The following is a 5,958-nucleotide window of genomic DNA, read 5'->3' on the forward strand; positions in this document are numbered from 1 at the left end:
TTGCCACACTACTCTACTCAAAACAAACCTGATTGTGTTTCCTCTCTGCATAAAACCCTAAAGTCGAATTCAGACTCTTCAGTCTGGGCAATAAGGCTCTCTGATCCACTTCTCTGACCTCATCCCTTCCTTCTCTCCCCCTTCTCTGTGCACACCTGCCTCCTTGCTGTTCCACAAACACGCACCCTCCTTTGCACCTCAGGACCTTTACACCTGCCCTTTTCTCTGCCAGCAGAGCAGAGCAGGGGTGCTCCCCAGATCTTCTGGTGAATGGCTCCTTCTCACTGTCTAGGTCTTCAGCAGGACCTTCCTGGACACCTCACTAATGCGGTCTGCCCCTTCCACACACTCCCTAGTACACCCTCCTACTTGTTTTGTTTTGTTTTTACAGCATTTATCACTTTGGGAGACTGTTTTTATAGGATTTGTTTATTGTCTGTGTCATAAGCTCAGTAAGGCAGGAGCTGGGCCACTCTGGTTCCTGCCAAAGCCCCAGTGCCTAGAACAGGGCCTGACACCTAATAGTTTTCAGTAAATATTTGCAGAATGAATGTGGGTGGGGGGAACCCCAGACAAACAAATGAAAGAATAGGAGCCTGGGAAGGCTGAGTCCACAACGGAGTTAGACAAGAAGACGTTTCAGTGTAGCAGCCCCCAGACCTCCTGTGTCAAATCCATAAACTTTTTTTAAAGGGCCTGCCTGGGTCCTGGCAAGATACAAGAGGCTGGAACTATTTGGGGCAGACGGAGCATTCCTGGCCTCGAAAGTCGGCAGTCTTTTTTGGGGACAGCACCGATCAAATCGAGCACTTCACAGATGCTCTGTGGGCATGCGGGAGGTGGAAATACGCCGCAGTGCGAGAACTCAGTCTTTTTCATAACCTTGCGACCTGGGGAGCTGGACCGTGACTGTAACCAGGTCCTCAGTGGGCGCCCGCCAGACCAAATCTCTCGGGCTATAGTCAGTTGATTTTTCCCCCAGTAAGGAGACTTCCGCACAAGTGGAAGAATTTGATCCTTCTGGGAGAGAAACGCAGAGGGCGGAAAAAAACGGACTCTATAGCCTCCCCGTCGGGGAATCGAACCCCGGTCTCCCGCGTGACAGGCGGGGATACTCACCACTATACTAACGAGGACTGGCTCTGCCGAGAGCTCTTCAGGTGCCCTTTTAAAGGCACGTACAAGTTCCGCCGAGCATCAACACCCACCAAAGGGTTCCATATTTTATTTTATTTTATTTTTTAAACAGAAGAACAAAAGTCCCCTTCGATTCAACTCCGTCTTAGAGAAACTGTTCTCTGCTACGTCCTTGATTCGTCGCGAGAATTCAGGGAGCAGAAATTAATAAACAGGAAGCCAAAATTAACGAGCAGACATCAGTAAACACGTAACAGATTTATACGCGCTTAAGAAATAGGAGGAAAAAAAATCGGGAAAAATACAGCCTTGTTGAAATTTCTCAGATTGCAAGGAAGTTTCCCTCTGCTCTGTTGTCCGGTGGATACCACTCGGAGCTTTTTTAAATAAACCGAAACCGATTTAATAATTGGAAAGAATTAAGTTCGTCTCTTCATGTGTTGTATTTTTTCAACTCCCTTTCATGCGTGGGTGGGGAAAAACAAACAAAAAGCCTCCGCTGCCGAAACCCGGGATCGAACCAGGGACCTTTAGATCTTCAGTCTAACGCTCTCCCAACTGAGCTATTTCGGCTGCTGGCTTTTACGCTTGACTCTGCTCCTCCTGGTGGTACTGCCGGCCCTGGGTGGTCCACCTGGGGATAGATGCCGGGAGTGCAGGACTAGCAGGAACCCACGCCAGCCAGGTTCGCAGATACCTACTCCTTCTCGTCCTTCAAGGTTACCGCCTCCGAGACGACCTCCCCGATCTCGCCTCCCAGCAGGACCCCCAGCCCCTTACTGCTTGCTATTAGCTTAGATACTGTTTTTCTTTGTCCACTCTCTGTCTCTCCAGCTAAAATGACAGATCCCTGAGGGTCAATTCTGTATCCTTCAAGGTCTAGAACAGCGCCTGGCACGTAGTATGTGCTTAATAAATATCCGTTGAATTAATGAACAAGTTAATGAATGGATGAATGATCAGTACCTGACTCAGAATCCCACTTTCTCAAGCCCCCTTCTTTGTGATAGGAGCTAGGTCAGCCCTTGGGTGCAACTCCCCAAGCAGCCTAAGGTGTGGCAGGGATGCTGGCCAGCTAAGGTGTGTGGAGGACACATTGGCCAGATTGTGACTTTCCTTGGGGCAGTGAGTGACTCAGATCCTAGAACCACCGCCATAACTGTGGCACCTGCTCAGCTTCAAGGCATGAGGAAATCAACAGGTTGGCGTCCAGATTGGGTGTTTTCTGCTTTGGGAAATGGGGAGTGATGTCTAGAAGAGGATGTGGAGGGGGGAGGCTTCATGATGCAAAGTCATTTAATAAGTGTTTGGTAAGCACCTAATGACCCTCTGGCCCAGTCACAAACACACTAACCGGATAATCGGTATAATAACAGTGCTAAGAAGCAAAAGAAACCAAAGCTGTTTGTATGTAGGCCTTTCCTTTTGCGTCCTTTCCCTAAAGGCAAACTTTCATGCATGGTATTATTAAGTTAGATGGTGGAATACACAGGTTTCCAGGAGCTTTCCGAATGGGCTGAAGCCATTTACACTCCCATCCGCCCCTTCCAATCCTTTCTTCCCGGAACAGGTCTTGATCTTTTTAAAAAAGTGATTATTTTAAAAAGAGGTGAAATGCACAAAACATAAAGTTAACCATTTCCAAGAAAAAAATTTCGTGGCATTTAAGTACATTGACAATTCTGTGCCACCCCTATCTCTGTAGTTCTTTAAAAACCATTTAAGTATATCACTTCAGTAAAAATCGCATAAGGAAGAAAGGAAGGAAAGAAGAGAAAAAAGAAGGAAGGAAGTGAGGGAGGGAGGAAGTAAGGAAGGAAGGAAGGAAAGGTAGAGAGGGAGGGAGGGAGAAAAATAAAATTCAGACAGTACAAATATGTGCAGAAGGGAAGGTGAGCGCCGTTCCCACCTGTGCCAGTCCCGCCTTCCAGAGATGACCAGTGTCCCGAGCAGACCGTGATGGGTGCAACCTCGGGCAAGTTTCGGAGCTGCTCTCTGCCTGCACTTCCTCACCTGCCTAACCTGACGACGTGGCCCCTGCCGGCATCACAGGAGCGCACACCTATAAAACGTTTATCCACAACCGCAGCTCGTGGTAAGATATGTATAATTACTGGTTATTATCATTACTCTGATACCCAGCAGAATTAGAAGTAATAACACACTCGCAACATACACATATTTTATACCTAAGAAGGAACCTATTGAGTAGCCGGCTTAGCACAGCACGCTCCTATAACTCACAGGCAATGCCAGGAAAACCTGTTTCGTTGTTAAAACGATTGCGTTGTCTCCCCGTCGGGGAATCGAACCCCGGTCTCCCGCGTGACAGGCGGGGATACTCACCACTATACTAACGAGGACAAGCCCTAGTGGGGATACTCTGGGTCAATTCATATAGAAATAGCGCTGTCTGGCCGCCGCGCCTATTCGTTCTGGTCCGAGTTTTTACGGGTTTTTATCGCCCCTGAACGGGGCGCTTCACCCGGCGTAAAGAGGCCTCTCGGAATCGATGAGACGTTGGACGTCCGGAAAGGAAGAAACATGCAAAAAGAATGAAAATGCGGTTTCTGATATTCTCGGTCCCAGGAAGCGCGCATCATGGCCAGGGGATGTAGCTCAGTGGTAGAGCGCATGCTTTGCATGTATGAGGCCCCGGGTTCAATCCCCGGCATCTCCACTTTTCTTTCTTTTCTTTTTTTTTTTTTTTGCTTGAAAAATCTGTCGCACCACGGGAAGACAAAGCAGCGAGAGGAACTCAGATGCTACCAATTAGTGGGTCTGAGAAATAAGCTCCCATAGGTAGGGCGGCGCTAGGAAAACTCCCTGGCCTTGTCCCGTATGTGGATGCTGGGATAACCCCCTGCCCCTCGGAGATTCCCCTTTAACAGCCAGAGGTGGGTCCAGGAATCTGCATTTCTACATCCTAGTTATTCGAGCCAACAGGCAGTGATTTCTTTTTTCTTTTGTCCTTTAAATTTCAGTTAAAATACAGTGCAATATTGGTTTCGGAAGTAGAAGTCAGTGATTCATCACTTACATTTAACACCCAGCGCTCATCATAAGGTGTGCCCTCCTTAATGCCCATCCCCCATGTACCCATCCCCCACCCACCTCCCTCCATCAACCATTTGTTCTGTTGTTAAGAGTCTTTTGTGGTTTGTCTCCCTCTCTCCTTCTGCACCCCCTTCCCATATGTTCATCTGCTTCCCTTCTTAAATTCCACATGAGCGAGATCATATAGTATTTGTCTTTCTCTGACTTCTTTCACTTATCATAATACACTCTAGCTCCATCCATGTTGATGCAAATGGCAAGGTTTCTTCTTTTTGCCAGCTGAGTCACATTCCATTGCATGTGTCTGCGTCTTCTTTATCCATTCCTCAGTCGGCACACATCTGGGCTCTCTGCGCAGTTTGTCAATAATCTGCTATGAACATTGGGATGCATATATCCCTTCGAATCTGTATTTTTGTATCCTTTGGGTAAATACCTAGTAGGCGATTGCTGGATGGTGGGGTGGTTCCATTTTGAACTTTTTGAGGAAACTCCACGCTGTTCTCCAGAGTGGCTGCACCAGTTTCATTCCCACCAGCAGTGCAAAGGGCTCCCCGTTCTCTGCATCCTTACCAACACCTGCTGTTTCTCCTGTTAATTTTAGCCGCTCTGACAGGTGTGAGGTGGTATCTCATTGTGGTTTTGTTTCCCCAATGATGAGTGACATCGAGCATCTTTTCATGTGTCTGTTAGCCGTCTGGGTGTCTTTGGGAAAGTGACTACTCTGATCCTCTGCCCATTTCTTAACTGGATTAAGGCAGTGATTTCTAAGGAGGGTTTTGCAACTGGCAGTGTATTCAGTGACTCCTCAGTGCCCAATGCTGGTAGTGTGCATGCATTGAGCACCTATTTGAGTCCAGGTACAGTGCTAAGTACCCTGGTGTTCTTGAATAAGACAAGCAAACTTTGACTTCCAGAGACTAGCACTTGGCGAGTAGTGGTAAGGTTTGCCAACAGTTATACTGATGGCTGGACACTGAAGGGGTCGGGTGTGGGTGCTGCCATTTGCTAGCTGCCAGGGAGGTCTACCTGCAGAACCAGAAGAATGCCAGCTGCTGAGGCCTGAGGCTGGGAAGGGGTGGGGGTGCTCTGTGTTGAAGGGACAGAAAGCAAACCCTGTGCCCGGAGTTTGGTGAAATGAGGGTATGAGGGCATCAAAGATTCCAGAAGGCCTGATGTGGAAGGACAAGATCAGATGTGTTCCCAGGCTCCCTCTGGCGGCCAGGTGGAGAATACACCATAGGCCTCAGGTGGACCCTGGGGACCAGCCAGAAGTCCTCTCCATGGTCCGGCAGAAGCTACTGGAGGTGTGCTGGGCAGGGGCTGGGAATCTGAGATCCGGGGTGTGGAGCTGGGGAACATGAATGGGCTCTGGACATATTCTGAGGTAGGGCCCACAAAACCTGCAGATGGCTTGAATGTGGGGAGAGTAAGGGAGACCTGCTTTGGGGGTACACTGGGGTTAGTGGCCAGGCTGTGGAGAAAGTGTCATTCTGGAATATTAAACAAGTACCTCTGCTGTTTTATTTATGTATTTGCATTAATGGACTCTATGTGTTTATACTACAGCATCAGAACAAATTGATTTAGGACAAACCGGGGAAGGAGAGGCCATCAAGCCCTACAGGCAGGGCGGACAGCTGGGTGCGCCCACCCAGGCCAGTTTCCCAACGTGCCTGTCGGGGTGGGGGTGGGACAGTGTCCCACAGACACATGCACTCAGAGAGCCACTAGATTCGCACACAGGTGTTCTGACAGCTGACA

The 5,958-nt window shown here is 48.7% G+C and overlaps 4 non-coding genes across 4 annotated transcripts; 1 reads left to right on the plus strand and 3 right to left on the minus strand.

Moving 5' to 3' along the window:
* Positions 1-1,064: 1,064 nt before the first annotated feature.
* Positions 1,065-1,136, minus strand: TRNAD-GUC. Its single transcript has one exon. It is a non-coding gene; the product is annotated as a tRNA-Asp (tRNA).
* Positions 1,137-1,637: 501 nt separating this feature from the next.
* On the minus strand, positions 1,638-1,710 carry TRNAF-GAA. The gene has a single exon. It is a non-coding gene; the product is annotated as a tRNA-Phe (tRNA).
* Positions 1,711-3,428: 1,718 nt separating this feature from the next.
* Positions 3,429-3,500, minus strand: TRNAD-GUC. Its single transcript has one exon. It is a non-coding gene; the product is annotated as a tRNA-Asp (tRNA).
* Positions 3,501-3,745: 245 nt separating this feature from the next.
* TRNAA-UGC lies at positions 3,746-3,817 on the plus strand. The gene has a single exon. It is a non-coding gene; the product is annotated as a tRNA-Ala (tRNA).
* The last annotated feature ends 2,141 nt before the right edge of the window (positions 3,818-5,958 follow it).

The sequence above is a fragment of the Meles meles genome, chromosome 12 (assembly GCF_922984935.1).
Source record: "Meles meles chromosome 12, mMelMel3.1 paternal haplotype, whole genome shotgun sequence".
Taxonomy (NCBI): domain Eukaryota; kingdom Metazoa; phylum Chordata; class Mammalia; order Carnivora; family Mustelidae; genus Meles; species Meles meles.